Raw genomic sequence first — 24,665 nt, forward strand, 5'->3', positions numbered from 1 at the left:
ACTTTTTCCAGACACAGAGTGAGAGAAGAGAAGGAGAATGAGGCAGAGAGAGAATAGAATAGAATAGAATAGAGTATAATATAAACAGAAACAGAAACAGAAATAGAAATAGGAGACAGAGTAGTTCCCCTTTGTACATGGTGTACCCATAACGTGGACTTGTGCATGATATAAACTGAGCAGTCTACTGGGTGAGCACTCTTCCAGACCCTCTGTCAATTCTTTTTATGCAAGGCAGAGACTTACGTCCTATAATCAGGCATCAAAAGCATGTATAACTGAAAGCAGACTGATAAACGCAATCCCACACTGGCAAGCAGATTGTGAGGAAGGGAAGGGCATAGAGAGATCAGAACAAATGGGAAGGAGAGAGGCTCCATAGAGGGAAGGAATATTAGGAGTGAGAGATAAATCTTGCAGACTGGTCATTTTTCTATGTACCGGTACATGGAAATATACTGAATGACAGCATGTGGTGACAAAAAAGGTCTCAAGTGGGTCTCATCACATTTTATTTCAGCCATGGGTTCATTAAACATCTAATAATGAAGCTGGGCTGCAAGGAACGTAAAGGGATTATAAAATAGGATTGATGCCTTCCTGAAATGTACAGCTTGCCTAGGGAGACAATATATTATTATTTTGCAAGACAGGTGAAATTCCAAGTGAAACCAGAACAGGATGGTACCTGGTGAATAGAGTATGAGCTGTGGGATCCTCACCTGCACCAAGGCATCACTCAGATTTGGCAGCATAATCACCACAATCGACACTGCCCCTAGAAATAAGTGGTGGATAACATTTACTGGGTCTCAACCACTTTCTTCTAGATGCCTCAACTCTCTGCCCCCCCCAAATGTTGTACAGGATAAGAACACTATAAAAGGCAGAGTGTGGGTCAAGAAACTCAGTGTGTCCCCTGGTAGGAAGAGTTTGAGCCCTATGTCAGGCTGGACCTGTCCAGTGGCAGAATAAATGGCTACAATTTATGCACAGACTCTACCTTCTCACCAAAGGGCTATGACCCACCAGAGGGCTTGTGTTAGACAATGGGTTAGTGGTGGCCTAGTCCCATCATGTTATGTTATCACATATATTTGACAGACACACTAAAACTAATGGTCCACAAAGATGACCATAACCCTAAATTCTGGAATCCATGAAAACATCATCTGCAAGTATGGAGAACTCTCAGAAGGCTAGAAGTAGACCTACCCTATGAACCTTCAATTCCTCTCCTGGGGATACATCCTAAGGAACCAAACATACCCATCCAAAAAGATTTGTGTATGCCTATGTTCATAGCAGCACAATTTGTAATAGCCAAAACCTGGAAGCAACCAAAGTGTACAGCAACAGATGAATGGCTGAGCAAGTTATGGTATATATACACAATGGAATACTACTCAGCTATTAAAATGGTAATCTCACCTTTTTCAGAGCATATTGTAAGGAGCTTGGAGGAATCATGTTAAGATCAAGTTAGAAATAGAAGGATGAATATGGGATGATCTCACTCATAGACAGATGGTGAAAAACAGTATCAGAAGGGAAATCACTAAGCAGAACTTGAACTGGAGTTGGTGTACTGCACCAAAGTAAAAGACTCTGGTGGTGGAAGTGGTGGGAGGTCAGGTCCTGGAACATGATGGCAGAGGAAGACTTAGTGGCGCCTGTATTGTAAGAAATAGCAGGACATGTTGTGCATGTACAAACTATTGTATTTTACTGTCATCTATAAACCATTAATTCCCCAATAAAGAAGTTTAAAATATAAAAATAAAGACATCACCTGCAAAAAGGACATTGCAGAGATGGCTCAGAATACAGATCCTCAGATGGGAAAATTTAATCTTAAATGACCCAGGGGGATCCAATATAATAAAGCTAATTCCTTGAAAGAGGAGAACAATTCCAAATTTATTTGTTTCAGAGAGATGAAACACAAAAATAGTCCACCAGTCACTGCTACCTGGAACATGAAGGAAGAGGACTAGGGCCAAAGAGCAGAAGTAGCTCCTAGTGGTTGGAAATTATAAGGAAACATCTCCCCGACTTCTGAGTCTCCAGAAAAGAAGGCATACTGCAGTTTTATCCCAGGGGCAGAGGAGATAGCTTAGGAGGTACAGCACATCTCTGCCATACATGAGACCATGGACTTGATTTCTGTTATATATGAGAGCAGCAAAGCCAGAAAGAGGTCAAGCTTTGTGAATAGTGAGCAGTACTTGGATCCTGCCCTCCCTCCATAAAAATATAAATTAAACACAAAGTAAAACTTGGACTGGGTTTGGTGTATTACACCAAAGCAAAGGGCTCTGGGGGAGGAGATTAGGGAGGGGATTTGGGGGAGTAGCTTTGGTGTTCTGATCCATGATAATGAAAAAGAACCTAAATTGAGGATAAGAATGTTTTGCAGAGACTAATTATGATGAGATGAGAAATGATATTCATGTGTCAACAACTGTATTGTAAAGTATTAGCCATCAATAAAATGCTAATAAATTTAAAAAATGATACAGAAGGTGGCTCAGCTGAGAGATCATGTGTGAGGCCCCATTGATCACTAACATTGCAAATCAAAAACCAAAGTGACACACTTTCTATGCTTTAAACTTTAAAAGAATTGAGGTACAAGAAGGACACACTTTGTGACGGATAAAATCCAATTCCTTCCCAGGAATCCTGTTGCTTACTAATCTGCTTTTCTTGTAGACTGTTTTATGTTCCCTGTATAGCATTGCTTTGAAATATTAAGTTATTTGTGCACCATTTTCTTTCATTTTAGCTACTTTAAGGTTGTGTAATTTGTTTATCTACCAAGCCCAGTCGAAAGCCTTACATAAGAGACTTGATGGAAGAAAAATTGATGAATACCATTAATAATGGTAGAAAATTATCCTTATTGATGAAACTGCAGGAGTCAAATACTTTTGCACTATCTACTGATAGGCTTAATGAGAGCTCAGGAGTTACACAGTCACACTGTTGCATCCATTTGAAGATGAGGAATCAGATTCAAGGGTTAAATAGGCAGTGAATGGTGTAAGTTGGGTGGAAAAAGACATTGCAGGATTTTACTTGCATGGTACTTGAAGAAGCAGTGAAACAAACAAAACAAAAGTTACTAAGCTAAAAGAGCAAAACTGTAGTTACCAGACGGTTGGGAAAAGGAATGAAAAAGTTGGGTAACAGGGTTTAATCCGGGCCCCGTGGTGACACACCTGGTTAAGTGCACACATTCCAATGCGCAAGGACCCAGGTTCAAGCCCCCAGTCCTCACCTGCAGGGGGGAAAGCTTCACAAACAGGGAAACAGTACTATATATGTCTTTCTCTCTCCATGTTAATTTTTCCCTTCCCTCTCAATTTCTATGTCTATCCAAAAATAATTTTTTTAAAGAGTTCAACTGTAAGGTGATAGGTTGAAATTAGACTTTTGGTGACAAGCACAGTGCAGTAATACAGATGTCTATAAGCCTATACATCTAAACTTTAAATAACATTATAAATCACTGTTATTCCATTTTTATAAATGTGCAGAGCTACACACATCACAGGGCAGGTGAAAGAGCCTGAAGTTGGGCACTGAAAGGTGAAGAAATGGAAGAAGACATCTATGTATATCCATAGATTTATTTAACATCAGGTTTACTGCTGGTGCTCAGTTCCTACATGACTCCACCACTCCTCACATTTATTTTCTTCATTGTCCTTTTTTTTCTTTTTTAATAGAAGGTAAGTCACAGAGAGGGAGAGAAGGGAAAAAAAATAAAGGTGAGATGATTACAACACTACTCCACCATCTATGAAGCTGCTTACAAGCAGGGATAAGGCGTGCTCTGCTGGACACTTTACCACCCAGCCCGAGGAAGACATTTACAGAAACAAAAATGTAGTTAAGTGCATGACAATCTCAAGTAGCAGGGAACTAACTAAAGGAGAAGTCAGCATTACTGAGCAAGAGTCCATGTTTGTATTAAACAAGTAGCTATGGGCCCAGGTGAGGTGTGTGTGTGAGGTGTGAGAAGTCCAGCAGCAGGGACCACTGTGCAGATGTCTGCCATGTGTGGATGAGGTTTCCTTCATTCTATAACCAGCAAATACCAGAGCTATGAAAAGTCTCCTAACCTTGGGATCTTCCTTCTATATCCAGCTGAGCTACTATTTTTCAAAAGGACTGGAAGATCTTTTGGGATCTCTGATATCATGTCCACAGAAACAAATCTTTTCTTTTGAGTGTCACATACAATGAATCTCCAGATTAATTTGCAGCGTGTTTGGCTACAAATATTTTGGAATCTGACTTATTTTGATAATGGTTAAAAGTCAAAAACTGAGAAATAAAGAACAACATTAAAATAATTACTGTTTTCCAATAGCTAGGGGGGGAAAAGCAAGTAATTAGCATATGATGACACATGTTTATGCTCTTCAAACTGGCTACAATAAGAGCTGATTAAAGCCCTTAGAACACAGTCCCTTTCAGGAATATTTATTGCCTTCAGTGACTTTAAACAGTTATCCCCACCCCCAATACACACACACACACACACACACACACATGACACACGCATGCACTAACGCACGAACGCACACCTCTGTCAGCAGAACTTGTTGTGTTTTTTCATTAAATCTTAGATCTAACAACATCACCAGGATGGCAAATATAAGTTGCTACTTATTGGCATTTGACCTTGACACACAAAGCATTACTAACTTAAGAGAAAAAGACCTGGTCCAAAACTACTGAGTAAAATGCTAGAAACCTATAGGCTTATGTTTGGCAGAGCAATGTGAAAAGCATCACTTTCTTTTTGCCACTTGAGTCTACTTAGCCATTCAAAGGCTTCCCCATCAGTGTTATGGTGTCTAGAGATTCAAAACACTAATAATTATGTCCATTGTTAAGCTTTGCATTGACCATCAGCCTAGCACTTATTCACTCAAGACAGGCGTGCAGGTTTTACAAATTAGAAACATTTCTAATATGCACCATTGAGCCCAAGAGACCATCTATTTTTTCATGGACATGGGCAGGCCAATGGCAACAACTAACCAGGAATTTCATTAAGGCAGCTCGTTCTCAGACACAATTTATAGACTAAAATGTTCTCAATGCTTCAGAGCTGAACATGAAATTTCAAAGGTTCATCTCACACAAACACTGGTCTTATGTTTGAGCAGATCACTGACTCCCGGTAACAAGAACTGTCAGTTCCAGTAGCTATGGTAACTGCTTGACAAACATTATTTAATTTAACTACCAGATTTCCATCACAAAGTCTTTTCATCATGACCCATTTTGCAGATAGGAATACTACAGTTAAGGCAGGTTACACATTTATTCGCTGAGTTATGACCTTAAGACTGACTATTCAGGGCGGGGGAGACAGCATAATGGTTATGCAAACAGACTCTCATACCTGAGGCTCCTAAGTCCCAGGTTCAGTCCCCCGCACCACCATAAGCCAGAGCTGAGCAGTGCTCTGGTGTTTCTCTCTCTGTGTGTGTCTCTGTATCTCTCTCTCTCAAAAAAAAAAATTTAAAAAAAGTTTAAAAAAAAAAAAGACTGACTATTCAGGTAAACTACTATCATGAAACCTAAGTACATGTAAGTCACATATAAATAATATATACCAAGATAATGTATTTTGTCCAGTGCATATTCCAAGATAGAGTTTTGAGTTATTGTGAGAATTATGGTGGTTACATGGGTGCAGCTGAGTGGCACAGATGTTTTTGGTAGGTGCAATATGAAACTAACCATCTATAATATTATCAAGTCTGTAAGTCAGTACTAAATCCCTAATGATATTTTAAATTAGTAACAGGGCTAGGAGGTTGCTCCTCAGGCAGAATGCACATATACCATACACAAGGACCAAGGTTCAAGTCCTCAGCTACCAGATGGGAGCACCTGCAAGTAGGAGCTTCATGAGTAGTAGAATGGTGTTGTGATGTCTCTCTCTCTCTGTGTATCTCTCTTCCTCCTCCCCCCTCTGTTTCTCATCCTCTATCCAAAAATAAAGTGTCCACTGGAATGGTAGAGTTTGACAGGAACAGAGCATCAGAGATAGCTCTGGTGAAATATATATGTAACATATATAGGAGGAGAAATAATAAAGACCTAATTTTCATCTATATTGGTCAAGAAGACCAGTCTACTCTAAGTAACTCACAAAAATATAAAGAAGGCTTGATTAATGCCTTCAAGGAAGGTAGACTTTTAAAAATACTTTTTAATGCATTTATTAATGACATAGGAGGAGGGGGAAAAAACGAAGCAGAAATAACTCTGATACATGCACTCCTAGGGACCAAATTCAGGATCTCATGTTTGGGAGTCTAGTGCTATTTCCACTGTGCTACCTCCTGGACCACAAAGAAGGTTGACTTTCAAAAAAGGTAAGGCATATGACTTAATAATTTGATGGTTATGGGAGAGTTGATGAAATGAGAGGCATCAGACACTGAGAAATACAGTATCAACAGTCATGAGAATGTGAGAAAATCAGAGAAACAAGAGAGGGTGATTATTCCTTGGCCCTGTTTATTAAGTCAAGTGCCATTTCATTTTTCTGAGAATGAAGAAATGAAAGAAGGGCAACCCTAGGATATCACTCATAAGTGGAATACAGAGAATTGAAACAAATGAGCCTCAAATATATATATTCAAGCCTTATGCATGATATACCTTGTGCATGGTAGATCTGCATTCTGCCTAAGGAGCAACCTCCGGGCTCCATTACTTCTTTAAAATATCATTAGTGATTTAGTAATGACTTACAGAATTGATAATATTATAGAGGGTTAGTTTCATATTGCACCTACCAAAAAATGTATGATCCGGAAAGAACTTCAGTGGTTGGGGCCAGGAGGTGTGAGTGGGGTGAGCAAAGAACCTTGGTAGTGGGAGTAGTGTGGGATTGTACCTGTATTATTTTTTAATCTTGTAATCACTATTAAACCACTCATCTATAAAGAGAGAGGGGGATTAAGAATTTAGTCTTAAATGATGAAGACCAAAATTTGAGATACTTGGTAGGTGACTGAAGTACAGAACTAAGAGTGGGCAGATTAAAGATGTCATTTGAAATGAAAGGAAATAACATCACGGAGGCAATTAAAACAGAAATATATGATGATGAAGACAGCTGTTAACTATGAACATGGCAAGACATACTTGATGTTAGGTAATACAACCTATAAAACAACCATTGGCCAGGTGATAATTTTCCTCAAAAATTACACCTTTGCATAGTTGGAATATAGTCTCCACTCTTTATTTCTCCCTCACACAATGACATATGATGTTAGTTTCCATTCATTAAAAACAAAACAACAACAACAACAAATGCCTCATAGAAGCTTTCAGATGAAGAAAAAAAAAAAAAAAAGGAAGTTTTCAGATGGGGCCAGGCAGTGGTACACCTGGTTATGTGCACAAGCTACAGTGTGCAAGGATCTGGTATCAAGCCCTTGCTCCCCACCTGCAAGGGGAAAGCTTCACAAGTGGTGAAGCAGATATGCAGGTGTCCCTCTGTCTCTTTTCTCTTCATCACTCCTCCTTCAGCTTCTCTCTGTCTCTATCCAATAATAGATAATATATATATAGATATAGATAGTTTAAGAAGAATTAAAAAAAATATAAACTTTCAGATGGCCCTCAGAATGGTGGAGTATGGCAAACACAGAGCACCAGAGATGCCCCTGGTGGAAAAAAAAAAGTATACACAATAAAGAATGTGGAGGAAGAGGGAAAATAGTGCAATAATACGGGTCTAATTTTCATCTTGATTGGTCTTCCTCAATGTCCTAAAATCTGGGTGAAAGAATCTCTACAAAACTCATAAGGTATGAATGATAAGCACTGAAAAGGAACATATGTTTGCAACTCCAGAGCAATAAGGCCTATAAAATATTACAGCACAATAGCTCTTGGGGCTCACAGAACAGTGAACTTGGACAGTGCATACTCCTTTCCCTTACAAGAGAGACTCAGGTTTCAGCCCAACCCCCACCACATTAAAGGAAGCTTCAGTGCTGTGGTCTCTTTAACTCTCTCCTTTTTCCTCTTTGTCTCTGTCTCCATATGAAAAAGTTTTCCCAGAGAGGTGAAGTCTCAGTATGAGAAAGAAAAAAAAAAAAAAAAAGCAAAATAAGCATAGGAACTTAATGGTAAAAACAAATGTTTCTTGGCAGCAGATAACCCTAATGTCAACCAGAATGACAGTGTATGTTAAAAGTAAGATAGCAAATGGAAAATGGAGGTAAAGGGGAAACCCAGAAAAAAACGTATGCGCCTGTTGGTGGCAAATCTGAATGGCAGATGCCATCTAAAACTAAGCCAAGAGTGATCCGAAAATACCTGGTAGTTTGTTCGTTATCAAAATTTGTCAGTATGACCTAATCCTCTCTCTCCAACAAAGGAGAAGAGTGTAAAGGAAGGAAACAAGATAAGCGTCCTGCATTTCCACCCCCTCTGAATGCCATTTCTTAGCTTGGCCAAGTTCAGGATAAGCTCCCTTCACCTTGTCAGCCTCACCAGGGCTGTGAATTTTAAATGGAAATCAACTGCCTAACAGTATAGGTATTACAATAATAAAATAGATGAACTTGTTTAATATCAAAAGACTTAGTGGAACAGATGAGTAGTTCCAACATGATATCCATGCGATAGAAATTCAATTAAAAACTGCAAGTCAAGCTGGAGAGAGGGGTAGTTACTGTTCAACACATACCACGGGGCCCATTGCTGAAGCACAGCTATTAGCTGAACTGGTTGAGAAATTCTGTTTTCCTTTATGGCAATCTGTTAACTTCAAGGGAACTAAATCAGTAAAAAAAACATCAAGCTACTTCTACGGTGGAAGAGCAGAGTGAGGCCAAAGGTTAGTTGCATATTTTATAGCTGTGGATTAAGTATATTATGCCACGCAAATCAAAGATATGCCACCATTACAATAGAAATGAAAAACTGCTCACCTGCAAATGGCAATTGTGTGACTACTGCATCTGAAAGAAAATGCTGAGCCTCCACTCCCCCCACAGCCCCCAGTGCAATTGTTTATGCTATCAGAAAGGAGGAAGAGATGACCTTTTGTGTACACTTTCCTTCTGAATAGGGAGAAAGCTACTTCTTCTGAAGAGCATCAGGTAAAAACCAAATGGGGCTGTTGAGGGCTTCTGCTCTATAGTTAGAAGGGTCCCCATTGTTCCTGAAGTTACACACTTCAATGGGGTATACTTGGAAGTAAGTGGAGGCTGTCAAACCTACTTAGGAATCAAAGGATTCCCAGCAAGGAAAACTATGGCCAGTCACTAAAGAAGATGAAAAATAAATAAAAAAGGGTCTTATACAACTGAAGAAAATGGATCCAAGATAAGGAAATCCAACAGCTCACAGCTCTTACTGAATGTCTGCTATGTTTCTCTTTTTGCTAGTTCTGGGAACAGGAAGCAAAATGCTCTTCTTGTGAAAATGACTGACATACTGGCAACCCCTACTCTCTGCTGCAGAGAGGGCAAGGATTCTTCAGATCTTTCTGTGCTCTTTTCTTAACACATTTCTTTGTGTGGGAGCACACTCAAATGTGTGCCTGTGTGTGTGCACGTGATTATAAATCACATCCTGCAAATGGAATATCAGACCTTCTAGCCATAAGCTTTCACGCATGGCAAATGATGATGCTTTCAGCACATAACAGAATTTCCTTTCTGCCAAGAATCCAGCATATTGTGCTTTTCAGAAAACAAACTTTTCAACCCATATTGTTTGTAACGATGCGTGGGAGTGAGCATGCATGTGCACATTTGCTGAGCAAATGAGACACACATGAGGAAGTGATGCTAAAGAAAGGAAGCTGATCAGAAACTCAGACATCCCAGAAGGAGGTATAAAGGCAAGTGGTTTCTCCACTCTCTTCTGTTATCCTTCTCCTCAGGAATGGATTACCAAGCCATGACTTGCAGACTAATTGTGTAAAATAGCTTAGGTCTACTGCAAAAATCCATGAGGCTAACCCCTCAAGTACTGGAACAGAATAGGATCTGGAGGTTATACTGAAGAAGTTCTGTGACCTGTCCCAGCTATGTGATGGCATAATGCCAGTCTACAATCAAATTGAGTATCAACCCATATCCTTCTCCAGGTGAAAGGCTCCAGCATAGAGAGAGTCTCAAATATAATTCATGAGGCGAATGACCAGACTCAACTTCCCATAAAATGAGACCAAAGTTCAGGATGAAAAACAAGGTAGAGGGTCTGGCTTCTGTAATTGCTTCCCCGCTGAACATGGGCGTTGACTGGTCGGTCCATACTCCCAGTCTGCCTCTCTCTTTCCCTAGTAAGGTGTGTCTCTGGGGAATCTGAGCTCCAGGACACATTGGTGGGGTCTTCAATCCAGGGAAGCCTAGCCAGCATCCTGGTGGCATCTGGAACCTGGTGATTGAAAAGAGAGTTAACATACAAAGCCAAACAATTTGTTGAGCAATCATGGATCCCAAGTTTGGAATAGTGGAGAGGAAGTGTTAGGGAGGTACTCACTGCAAACTCTAGTGTAATCCTGCTTTCTGCAACCCTCAACGACCCTGGGTCCATGCTCCCAGAGGGCTAGAGAATGGGAAGGCTATCATGGGAGAGGGTGGGTTATGGGGATTGGGTGGTGGGAATTGTGTGGAGTTGTACCCCTCCTACCTTATGCCTTTGTTCACTAATCCTTTCTTAAATAAAATAAAAAAGAAAAGAAAAACAAGTTTGCTAAAGACCACAGGAGAATAGCTGCTAGAATTCAGCCCAGGCTGGTGACAATGTCTACCACATTTGACTTCATGTATAATGTCATAGCACTCTGCCAACTGCTACCATGTGCATCCCTCATGGTTACATTCAGTGTTTATTATCATATCTGTATTATAATCATGGACATAGAAGTTTGGAGTAGGTTCTGGTCAACTAGGATTTAAACAATGAGTCTTTCATTCATTCAACCAGCAGATAAGTGTCACACCACATTAGCTGGTCAGAGAATGAAGAGGAGTATGAGAGCATAAGACAAGCAGAAGTCTCCTTCTTGCTTAATATAAAAATAAGCCTGATCAGTTCAGGCTATAATAATAAAATTTCAGCAAAGAGGTGAAATGAAGTCTTTATAGTAGGGCTTGAGAGTGCTAAACAAACATAATCCATGGGTGAGGGTCCGTCCATCACCTTGTAGACTTCTTCCCCTCCCAAGAGCACAGTTAAACTGTGTCTCAGGTGCACCTCTATGCAGCTCACAAACATCAAGAAAGGATTCTATCAAGACAGCTCAATAAAAATGAATCAAGGATTCAAAACCAATTACCAAAGCATAATCATACTCAGATGGGTATGCTAAGAATAATTACTTTCCATAAGAAAAATGTCCATTGTAGACACGTTTGCAGAAGTCTACACAGTTAAATACAGCTGCCAATTCTCATCTATATTCCTGAAAATTTGCATGCCAAGCTCTACCTGAATTACCAGAGGCCCAGGGCTCCTGAGCACAGTGAGGTTAAGAGTAGAGGCTTCACATTTTTCAAGTACTGAAACTACAGAGGACAATGCACTTCTGACGAATTTCCAATCCTAAACATTGTTTGACATCCCCAAGATCACAAAGATGGACCCCATGCCTTTTCACCTGCCTTTTCATATTGACCCACCTTTTTCTTTAAACAATTAAATCCTAGTTATCCCTAAAGGGCCAATTCACAAAGGAGGTAGCCTGTATTTCAAGTGAAAAGAAGCCAATAAGTATCCCTGGTAAATCAGAACAACAGAGAGTTAGACAGCCCCCCAAGAATAGGACTTTGCAACAATATGAGATTCAATGCAGGAAGTGCTCCTACAGATCTCAGTGCAAAGAGTAATACATCATATAAGGTGCAGGAGTTAAAAGTCTACTCGTGATTTGGGGATTTTCAGTGTGGCATTTCTCAGTGTGCTTTTAATTAGTGGTCTATAGATGTGTGCTTTATCTAGAAAGAGGCATTTCCCCCAAGAAGGCAGCTAAAATATTCCCCCTTAGTCAGAGAACAAACCACTAAAGCATTTGAAGTTAGAGAGAAAGAGGAAGACAGGAAATCACCTGGGTTGAGCCACTGTTCCTTAGCAATTAAGAACAACAGTGGATGAAAATACAAAGCCAGAAGTCAGGCCCTGTGTTTCTAAGACTTTCATAGAACCAAGTTCTTGTGTGCTAATGAACACAGAGGAGCTCAGGGTTGTAAAACAAGATGAATAACATCCCTCATTACTGCTGCATTTGATGGTTGTGTAAAAGGAAGAAAATGATCCACTTTAAAAGGGTCTTTAACATTGATGGGTCAATTTTGGCAATTACAGGATTTACTTGGGTATATCTGCACCACAAATGAGCCACAGAGAACACATTCTTCACTCCCTTGAGTTGATGAGCATACAGCATTCTGAAGGCCTGGTTCCTCATTGTCTTTTAGGTTTTAGCTTAAATGTCACTGCCCGAATTGGGCATGGGAGAGCTGAGCATGATGTCCAGGACACAGTATTTACAGAGGCTCTTACAGGAATGAGAGAGTAAATGTCAACTAAAACTCAGCATCTGGGGGCTTCATCTAGCTCACCCCAGCCCTGTTCTAGGTGAAGCCACCCCTGATCAATCTGATGGAAGTTCCCACTCCCCACTTTATCCTGTGTCACTCACTATGTTCATCACACCAGCCTGTGTGGTTCAACACACTCAGTTATCACCACACGCTGTCCACTCATCACTGTCTGTAGTCATCATGGCTGTCTCTAGTTGTATAACAGCAGAGATAGAGTCTATCTTCTCTCACCTACCTGAAGCCCCCATCGCCTCACAGTGCCTAGCACACAGTGACTTCTATGTCTGTGGAATGTATGTGCCAAGGGGAAATAGAACATGTTGCCAGTTATTCTGAATAACCCCTGACAGTCCTCTTAAAGAGCCCTATTTCTACACATTCTAAAGAACAGAGAAAAGCAGTGTCATGAATGTTCAAAACTAAAACTAAGATCTCTCAAAAGAGATCTGGGGTTAAGAAGGCATCCATTTGGCAAAAAGCAATTCAGAAAACATCAACTTCACCAGAAATAGCACTGCCTTTAACAAATGCTTATGAGCAGAAGTGAACATGAACACATAGAAGTTACAAAAATATCAAGAGGACTCCATCTTATGACCACAGAAACCCTCTGAATTTTACTGTGTCTCCATTTTCCAGATGATGCCATGCATATGAGAACTAAAGAAACTATGTGTTCCACATAGTGTATCCCTCTGTGGGCCCCTATAGGACCTTGAACTCTATAAGGATCATTAATGATAGGGACAACCCCGGACAACCCCATTCTCCAAAGGGAGGTTGGGCAACATCCTCTACCACTCGAGGAAGATGGGTCCTGAAATTAGAGCAGTCTAGAATGTTCCTAGCCATGACCACAGAATGCTAGCTCAGACCTACAGGGATGCAGAGGCTACATGGGCTCCTGCGATGAATATGGACCCAAAAAGCAAATCAATGGGGTTTATAGTTAACAATATTTATATATGTTTTCCATATTTGGGAGCTACTCTCTTCCCTAATCCACGTTTCTAGTCCTATTCCCAACTCTGGCACCATATCCCCAGAAAATACCTTTGGTCCACCTGCATGTTAACTGTTAAGCTTAGGTAAAAATTAGTAAACTCATAAGCCCCTTGGAATATACCTAAAATAGATCTACTACCTTTTTCCAAAATGGAGACCCCAAATCTCATCTGTTATACTCTTGTTTTCAGGTTCCTGATTATTTAGTAAACAATTTGTTATGTTCTATATCTTAATGCTTTTCAGTCACCAAGTTACACCTGCTACCATGACACCAACATGAAATTCCGAATTAGATGACCTCAACTAAGGTGTCCTGGAATCCCCCCTTTCCAGAGCCCTGCCCCACTAGGGAAATACAGAAACAGGCTGGGAGTATGGATTGAACTCCTAATGCCCATGTTTAGTGGAAAAGTAATTACACAAGCCAGAGCTCCCACCTTCTGTACCCCATAAAGATCCTGGGTCCATACTCCCAGAGGGATAAAGAATAGGAAAGCTTTCAAGGAAGGGGATGGTATATGGAGCTCTGGTGGTGGGAAGTGTGTGAAATTGTACCCTTCTTATCCTATGATCTCATCAATGTTTCCATTTATAAATAAGTTAAAAATTTAAATAAGTAAATAAATAAATAAGATAAAATAGAACAAGTAAGACTTAAGTGAAAACAATATGAAAACTATAGATTACTTAACCCACTAGACACACGATATCAAACTACAATATTTTAATGTGTACTCTATATTAAAACTATTAATGAAATGTAAAAGAAGAAGAAGAGGGAGAAGAAGAAGGAGGAGGAGAAGAAGAAGAAGAAGGAGAAGGAGAAGAAGAAGGAGAAGGAGAAGGAGGAGGAGGAGGAGGAGGAGGAGGAGAAGGAGGAGAAGAAGAAGGAGAAGGAGAAGGAGAAAGAGAAGGAGAAGGAGAAGGAGAAGAAAAAGAAGAAGAAATTATGTGTTCCAGGGGGCAGGGTTGCACTTGGTTGAGCATATACATTACCTAGCTCAAAGACCCAGGTTTGAGCCCCTGTATGGGGGGATGCTTCATGAGCAGTGAAGCAGGTCTGTAACTGTCTTTCTCTCTCCCTCTCCCCTCTCATTTTCTCTCTTTCCTATCAAATAAAAAAGGGAAAAAAGAAGAAAAATGACCACCAGGAGCAGTGGATTCTTCATGCCGACATTGAGCACCAGTTATAACTCTTGTGGCAATGAAAATAATAAAAGGAGAAATTATGCAATGCATCCCTGACTTGGCAGCAAATTTCTTAGGCACCCAGTGTTTAAATCCATGCTTCTGGGCCAAGGAGATGGCATAGCTGTAGCAATCAGGAATCACGTTTGAGAGTTCCCAAGTTTTATCCCTTAGCACAACCAATGGCTAAAACTAAGCAGTGCTTTGGTCGTCAACAACAACTACAAAACCTCAGGCTTCTGCAAGCATCCAAACTGTTATTTCACATGGATCACCAAAGCAAATATATCTATTTATCTCCAAGGACTGAAGGTATAACCAATTATTGACGGTCCTGACATTTTTTCCCCAACTCCAGTTATTCTTGAGAGTGTCTAGGTCAATGTATACTATAAGTCTATTCTTGAAGAATAGACAACTAAACAATCTGCCTTTCAAAAATACTTAGCGTCTGCATATTGTACATATTCATCCCACCACTTTGCCACCATCCGAGTCATGGATTTCTGTGAAATAAACCCCATCTCTCTGCCTTCATAGTGTCAATTTCTTCCTGCATGAACTCCTATACCTCAAGTGCCTGAACATGAATATCAAGGAAAACTGCAGTTCACTTCCTCAAAAGAAATCACCACGTTGTACCCCTTCTTCCTCTCAGCCCTTTTCCTAACTCTCTAGTCCTCTATGCTAGCTTGTATTTGCTTTCTCCCATCCCTTTCAAACATCAGGCAGAATATAGTTGAGGTATCTGCCACAAGCTGATGATAGTCAGAAGGGAACAGAAAAGTATTATCTGCATCCTATGGAGCCCCCTCTAAAGACCCATCACCAAGGAGAGAATCCTTACAGTCAGCTGTTATACAAGAAGCACTGCCCAAAATGGAACACCTAAGAGGAAGGAGCTTCCTGCCACCAGTCTGTTCTGAAGTAGAGCCTGATATTCATTGTCAAGTGCACTGTGCTTAGCTTGTAGCCTCGTCACAGGGAGAAGAAAAGGCCATGTGCTTTCAAGGTCCCTCTTGGAGAAAGGCTTTTCAGACTTACGGATTTCTACTGGGTTAAAGTCTTGCATTTATGACTTCAATTTCCCACTTCCTCTATTGTTCTGCTAAAAAGCAAAAGGCTTAGTTAGAAACCCCCAAAGATCGGCCTCCCCAGATCTCTTAGGAGTTCCTAGCTGACAGTTGCCTGGTGTGTATTTGGGCCCATCCTCTTTCTCTAACCAAGCCATATGCAACCAGTCATTTCTCATCCTCTCATTTTATTCATATCCACTGTAGGGAAGGCTGATGACACCTCTCCTAGCATATGAGATCAGCAATATGGTAAAGAAAGTTCACCAAGGAAGAGTTGTGCAAGGAGTCAGGACACTGTAGTGTTCACATCTCTATCTTCCCTGGTTTCTGTCTGTGAGTTCTTAGCTGCCTACCTGTGTTTGTTCCTTGCTTTCTCTTCCTTTCCATCAAGCCCCACACCAGGTGCTGAGAAAGCACACTGTGCAAGCAAGTTATGACCAATGTTTAGGGGCCAAGGTGGAAGAGCTGTGAAGACATACAAATGAAATTACTGAAGTCATACAATAATCAGTGCTGTTTAAGGACTGAGAGATAGACTTGCCTGGCCAGGTAAAACTTTCAGAAAAGATATTTACACTAAAGAAATAAAAGGTAAAAAAAAAAGCATGCAATTAGATGTATTAAAAATAATTTGAGGTGAATGGCTAAGCAATTTAGGGTACATAAACTCAACAAAGCACTATGCAGCTATTAAAAAAGATAGTTATATCTTGACTTCCCTGGGCAGACAATATCACCAATGTGTCCCAGAATCTCACCTCTCCAGAGCATTACCCCACTAAGGAAAAAATAGAAACAAGCTGGGGGTATGGATTGACCTTCTAATGGCCATGTCTAGAGAAAAAGCAATTCTAGAAGCCAGAACTCCCACCTTCTGCACCCCCAAAATGAATTCCTATTCATACTCCTAGAGGGAGAGAAATGATAGGGGGAAGATGACAAGAGGACTCTGAACTCCAAATCCATCAGGAGCTGAAGAGAGAACAAGAGAAATGAAGGGCATGTGTAAGTAGTAACAGGTGTAGATACAACTTAGAAAAGAAGGCAGTACCATAGAGGAAAAATAGGCAAATATATATAAATATAGACAGATAGCTACAGAATAATAATCAACCTCTGTCTGCAACCTTGGAATAACTTCTATAGCTTCCAATGGAGGGAATGCAGACACAGAACTCTGGTGGTGGGAATAATGAAGAATTACACCCATGTTATCTTATAATTTTGTAAATCAATTATTAAGTCAATAATAAAATTTTAAAAAAAGATGAGATCATCTCCTGAGAAATATCCCCTAGTCAAAACCTGAAGGTATCAAGAGGAGTAAGACACAGGGGCCATGATGTGGTACACCTACTTAAGTGTTCACATTACCATGTGAACATGTAATTAAGAAATTTTACACATGTACCAACAACTGTATTTGCTATAAACCATTAATGATTCCAGTTAAAATAAGTTTTTCCTTTTTGATTAGTGATATAATATTGGTTTTCAAAACAATAAGATAACAAATATCTAATTCCATATTATGCTCAGCCCCAGAGTTCTATGTCCCCATTCCTTCCATTGAAAACTGAAGTAGTTCTCCCAAGATCACAGATATTGGTTGATCTATAAATATATTTTTCTATGGTTCTTCCTTCTCTTCCATTCTATGTCACATCTACACTATTACTATATATATATTACTACTTCCAAATGTCCTACCTTTGAACATGAGTTTAAAAAAAAAGATTCTTTTAAAAAAGTATTAAAAAGGAAAGCTATCAGGGGAGGGGATGGGATACGGATTCTGATGGTGGGAACTGTGTAGAGTTGTACTCCTTTTATCCTATGGCTTTGTCAATGTTTTCTTTTTATAAATAAAAAATTAAAAAATGACCAAATATATATGTCAGTCAATAAAAATATTATGTGAACATAGATGTTTTTCTTTATCAGTTCTTAAAATCCATGGAGACAAATGTTAAAAGTTAGTTTAATCAGAGGATTCCAGAAGATGGCAGAATTAGTCAGACAGAGGATGAGTTAGATAAAACTCAGAAAGAGGTGAAAGAGCTTAAAAAGAGATTGAGAGACACTGAAAACAACAACAAAGACATATGGGATGATCTCAAAAGAAGTAACATTCATATAATTGGCCTGCCAGAGGAAGAAAGAGAGGAAGGGGAAGCAAACATTCTAGAGGAAATAATAGAAGAAAGCATCCCAGACCTGAATAACAGAAAGGACATCAAGATTCAAGAGGCCCAGAGAGTACCAAACAGAATCAACCCAGACCTGAAGACACCAAGACACATCATAGTGACAATGAGAAGAAGTAAGGATAAAGAAAGGATCCTAAAGGCTGCAAGAGAGAAACAAAAAGTCACATACAAGGGAAAACCCATAAGATTATCTGCAGACTTCTCCACTCAAACTCTAAAATCCAGAAGAGAATGGCAAGATATCTATCGAGCCCTGAATGAAAAAGGGTTTCAACCAAGGATAATATATCCTGCTAGACTTTCATTCAAACTAGATGGAGGGATCAAAACCTTCTTAGACAAACAACAGTTAAAGGAGGCAACCATCACCAAACCGGCCCTGAAAGAGGTTCTAAAAGACCTCTTATAAACAAGAACATCACTATAATACTTGCAATATATCAGAGCAAAGAAAAATTTTTTTTTGAATAATGGCACTACAATACATTAAAGCCATAATATCAATAAACATCAATGGCTTAAACTCACCCAGCAAAAGGCAAAGAGTGGGGGGATGGATCAGAAAACATAACCCAACCATATGCTGCTTGCAAGAATCCCACCTGTCACAACAAGATAAACACAGACTTAAAGTGAAAGGATGGAAAACTATCATACAGGCTAACGGACCACAAAAAAGGGCAGGAACAGACATTCTCATTTCAGACATGATAGATTTTAAATTAAATAAAGTAATAAAAGATAGGCAAGGACATTACATAATGATTAGAGGATCAATCAGCCAAGAAGACTTAACAATTATTAACATCTATGCACCCAGTGAGGGACCATCTAAATACATCAAGCACCTACTGAAAGAATTTCAAAAATACATCAATAGTAATACAATAATAGTGGGAGACTTCAATACCCCACTCTCACACTTAGACAGATTAACAAAGCAGAGAATCAACAAAGATACAAGAGAATTGAATGAAGAGATTGACAGACTAGACCTCTTGGATATTTTCAGAGTCCTTCACCCCAAAAAACAGGAATACACCTTTTCAAATCCACATAACACATACTCAAGGACAGACTACATGTTAGGCCACAAAGACAGCATCAATAAATTCAAGAGCATTGAAATCATCCCAAGTATCTTCTCAGACCACAGTAGAGAAAAACTAACATTTAACAACAAACAGAAAATTATTAAAAGTCACAGAATTTGGAAACTAAACAACATACTCCTTAAGAACCACTGGGTGAGAGAGCCACTCAAGCAGGAAATTCAAATGTTCCTGGAAACAAATGAAAATGAAGACACAACCTATCAAAATATTTGGGACACAGCTAAAGCAGTACTGAGAGGGAAACTTATAGCCATACAATCACATATTAAACACTAAGAAGAAGCTCAAATGAACGAACTTACTGCACACCTCAAGGACTCTCAGAGGAAGAGGAACAAAGGAACCCTAAAGCAACCAGAAGGACAGAAATCACAAATTAGAGCAGAAACAAACAACATCAAAAATAAGAGAACCATACAAAAGATCAATGAAGCCAAATGTTGGTTCTTTGAAAGATTAAACAAAATTGACAAATCCCTAGCCAGACTCACCAAACAAAAAAGAGAGAAGACTCAAATTAATAGAATTGTAAACGATGGAGGAGATATCACAACTGACACCACAGAAATCCAGAGAATCATGTGAAACTTCTATGAAGAACTATACACCACCAAGCTAGAGAATCTGGAAGAAATGGAACAATTCCTAGAAACATATGCCCTTCCAAAACTGAACCAAGAAGAACTACAAAATCTAAAGGCTAGACATGGACCTTCCATATAATCCAGTAATTCCTCTCCTGGGGTTATACCCCAAGGACTCCATAACACCCAACCAAAAAGAGGTGTGTACTCGTATGTTCATAGCAGCACAATTCATAATGGCTAAAACCTGGAAGCAACCCAGGTGTCCAACAACAGATGAGTGGCTGAGAAAGCTGTGGTATATATACACAATGGAATACAATGGAATCTTTCTAAGAAACAGATAATAGATTCCAGGTGGTGGTATACCTGGTTGAGAAGCCCATGATACCATGTACAAGGACCTGGGTTCAAGCCCTCATCCCCACTTTCAGGACTAGGGGGAGCTTCAGGAACTATGAGCAGTGAAGCAAATCTGTAGGTGTCTGTCTTTCTCTTTTTGTTTCTATTTCCCCCTCACCTCTCACTTTCTGTTTTATTAAATAAAAAGAAAAAGAAAAACAGCTATAACTTTGCAATTGCCACTCATAAACACTTACTGTTGTCTCTATCCCCACAGAAAAATCACTCAGACATCAAAAGGTTCCCAACTAAGATTGTTTATGGTATCAAAGTAAAAGTATCCTTCTTCCAACTCTGCCCACATCACACTTCACTGGCCTCCTAATCATTCTCCCATCTTCCCCTGGCCATTTTCACCCTCTGGTTTCTTATCTAGGTATATATGTTTTAAATCTAGTCTATCCATCTTCTCATATCATCCATTAAAGGTCTTTATTCCCCACTTCATAAACTGCCCCTTGCATAAGTTTTCTCTGATTTCTGAAAGCCAGACTAAGCATCTTTCTCTGTTTTTAGCAAAAGTCAAATATCAAGTGTCTTGTTATAATTCTACTATATTTACTTCTTGTCATGATGTAATATGCAAGGTTCTCTATCACAAACAAATGAAGGTTTACTAATAAAGAAAATTTTATTCTATATCCTGCATGCCCCAGAGTTATTGCATAAAGAATCCATAAATGAATACAGTATATTTGTGGTGGTAGAATAGCTGAGTAAAACCTTGACAAAGTGGAAGTATTCACTCTATTTGACATATATATATATATATATATATACATATATATATATACACACATATACATATATATAGTATAAAGTGTGTTGTTCTGTCAACAAGATAGATAGAGCTCAATGAAATAGAACAGAAAATCTAGAAATAGTAATATGTGTGTATATTCAAATGATTAATCAGAGATGTACAAAGCAATTCAACATAAAAATAAATATTTTTTCAATAAATGATTCTTAAGCAATTGAACATCCTGGGACAAATATACACCTCAATTTTTTTTTCCTCCAGGGTTATTGCTGGGACTTGGTGCCTGCACTACGAAATCACTTCTCCTGGAGGCTATTCTTTCCCCTTTTTGTTGGCCTTGTTGTTTATCGCTATTGTTGTTGTTATTGTTATTGCTGTCGCTGTCACTGTTGTTGGAATAGGACAGAGAAAAATTGAGAGATGGGGAAGACAGAGCGGGGGAGAAAAAATCACCCGTAGATCTGCTTCATCACCTGCAGGTGAGGAGCCAGAAGCTCAGAACTGGGATCCTTAAGCCTACCCTTGCTCTTAGGGCTATGTGTGCTTAGCCCGCTGCACCACCGCCCAGCCCTTGCACCTTAACTTTTATGCTTCTTCATATTAAAATTAACTTGGCACGGGTCATAGACTTGTATTTAAAATGTAAAATTATAAGACATTTACAATTAACCAGTTCCAAATAAAATGTAAACACACACACACATATATGCCTGAGAAGAAAATTTCATGGGAGGGCACCATATGAGCTTTGTTGAATTCTTAATATAAAAAATGAACTAAAGCCTTTTTAAGTAAAAGAAAAAAAATTATCGGGAGTCAGGCTGTAGCGCAGCGGGTTAAGCGCAGGTGGTGCTAAGCTCAAGGAACTGCGTCAGGATCCCAGTTCGAGCCCCCGGCTCCCCACCTGCAGGCAGGTCCCTTCACAGGCGGTGAAGCAGGTCTGCAAGTGTCTGTCTTTCTCTCCTCCCTCTGTCTTCCCATCCTCTCTCCATTTCTCTCTGTCCTATCCAACAACAATGACATCAATAATAACTACAACAATAAAACAACAAGGGCAACAAAAGGGAATAAATAAATAAAATTTAAAAAAAAAGAAAAAAATTATCATGAGAGACAATCCTTAAGATCTAGGTCCAGATTAAGAGTCTTCACACTAGATATCAAAATCACGAACCTTGAGAGTGTTTTGCAGATATCTATCATGGTAAAAAAAAAAATAACCTCTCAATAAAAGGGAAAAGTGTAATTTTGATAAAATGTCCCACATTTGAATGTAGCTCTGCACAAATCCATGCCAAAATGATGAAAATCCATTTATGGGAGTGAAAATATCTACAAATTATCTTTACAAAAGACACCAGAACTCTGAGTACAATTAGAACTCTCAAATCTCACTGATAAAGGTAAATATGAAAAAGTGTATCCCTCTAATGGTGATGCGAAGCCTCTTATAGCCTTAATGCAAATGTTAATGAGATGGAAGTATTAAGAAGAACTAAATACTCACTCTGTTGATGTGAAAGTAATATATAAAGATGTAAATTGTGACAAACTATGTGAGGAAGATGTGAAAGTACAGTCTTTTATGCAACTGAAGTTATCAGCTTCAAATAGGGAACGATAACTAAAAGAAAAATATGCAAAAGTCATGGTAGCTAAAAAGAAAATGGCTATAATAAATGAAAAACCAAAAAGATAAAAGTATTTTACTACAAAAACCAATTAAGTAAGAAAGAATAAAAGTGGCACACAGCAAACAAGGAAGAAAGAGACAAAAGAGCTACAAATAGTCAAAAGCAATTAACCAAGTGGCAAATTGCTTACTTATTAATAGTCTCTTTAAAAGGAAGTAAATTAAACTACTAATCAAAAGATATGGGAAATCAGAAGGTATTTTAAAAACTAACCCTCATTAAATGCAATGTATAAAAAAATTGACATTGAAACTCAGAATACTGTAAGCTGAATATAAAGGATGAGGAAAATATTCAGTGCAAAGTGTAACCAAAAGAGAGGCAGAACTTGTTATATTTAAATAGCAAAAACTATCATTGGAGAAAAAAGAATCAAACAGTTTAAAAAGTCAATTTAACAAGAACACATAAAAGTACAAATACATATGCACTCAATATCAGAACACCTAAATATACAGAGCAAACATTGACAGAGCAGAAGGGATGGAGAGCCATGCAATAATAGTAGGAGGCCACAGCTTCCCAACAACTGAGAAGCCAATATTCGATTCATAGTGATAGTTGGCAGGTGGATAAATAATACATTTTATGATTTCTAATTGATAGAACATCAGCAAGAGAACAAACCTACGCAATAGTATCGACCAACCTGACCTCACAAGCATACAGAGATCATCCCACCCAATAATATTGATTGAAGAATTATTTTTTCCTTATGTACATAGAGAACAGCCTCCAGAATAAATCACAAGCTGAGTCACAAAACTCAAAAAACTGGATAAAAGTTAAATCATTCCATGCTTCTTTTCTGACTATAATAAAATGAAACAAGAAGCAATAAACAAAGGAAAAATTAAAAGTTCACATAAGGTTGAAAATTAACCAATGGAGTGGTCCAGGAGGTGGTGCAGTCATAAAGCTTTGGACTCTCAAGCATGAGGTCCCAAGTTCGATCCCCGGCAGCACATGTGCCAGAGTGATGTCTGGTTCTTTCTCTGTCCTCCTATCTTTCTCATAAATAAATAAAAAATCTTAAAAAAAAAGAAATAAATAAAATCAATCAATGCGTAAAATAAAAAGGAAATAAATCTCAAGACAAAAACTAACACATTAAAATTAATATATGTATATATATATAAAATGAAGCAAATGAGATACAAAGAATGGTTGTTTTATAGAAAAAAAAAAGAAAAATATTTTGAAATTTATGAAGTCATTGTCACACGGATAGGAAAGCCAGGAGGCAGGTGGTGGCACTTATGGTTGAGCACACGTACAATGCACAAAGACCCAGGTTCAAGTCCTCAGGCCTCCCCTGCAGGGAAAAAGCTTAACTAGTGATGAAGATCCACGGGTGTCTATATGTCTCTCCCTTTCTATCTCCCCATTCTCAGTATTTGGCTCTCTGTCAAATAAATAAAGATAACAAATTAAAAGAAAAAGAAAGAAAAGTCAGACCAAGACAGCACACAAAGAAGAAAACTACAGATCAGTATCACTAGTGAATAAGATGTAAATATCTTCAAGATGGTAGTAACAAGACTAATTTAAATTAATTAAAAGAACAATACTTGATGTGCATGTGGTCTTTATATTTGGGATTCAAGAATGTTCAAGAAGTGCAAATCCATCAAATGTGATACATATCACATGAAGAGAATAGAGGGAAACATCATATGCCCTTATTATCAAGAAAAAGCACTTGAAAAAGCTCAGCATTATCTCATTAAAATTAATTAATTAATTAATTAATAAACTCTCAGGGCCAGGTGGTGGCACATCTGGTTGGGCACACATGTTACAGTGCTCAAAGACCCGGGTTCAAGCTCTCCCAGTCCACACCTGCAGGGGAAAGCTTTACGAGTAGTGAAGCAGTGTTGCAGGTATTGCTCTGTCTCTTTTCCTCTCTACCACCCCAATTCCCTTCTTGACTTATGGATATCTCTATACAATAAATAAATAAAGGTAACAAAAAATAAAAATAATATAAAAAAGTCTCAGGAGTCGGACGGTA

At 38.8% G+C, this 24,665-nt stretch overlaps 1 protein-coding gene across 1 annotated transcript in view; it reads right to left on the reverse strand.

The window, feature by feature from the left end:
• The window catches only part of SORCS3 (sortilin related VPS10 domain containing receptor 3), a 795,336-nt gene that overhangs the window by 527,830 nt on the left and 242,841 nt on the right, over window positions 1–24,665 (reverse strand). The window lies entirely within an intron of this gene.

The sequence above is a fragment of the Erinaceus europaeus genome, chromosome 14 (genome assembly GCF_950295315.1).
Source record: "Erinaceus europaeus chromosome 14, mEriEur2.1, whole genome shotgun sequence".
NCBI classification, from domain to species: domain Eukaryota; kingdom Metazoa; phylum Chordata; class Mammalia; order Eulipotyphla; family Erinaceidae; genus Erinaceus; species Erinaceus europaeus.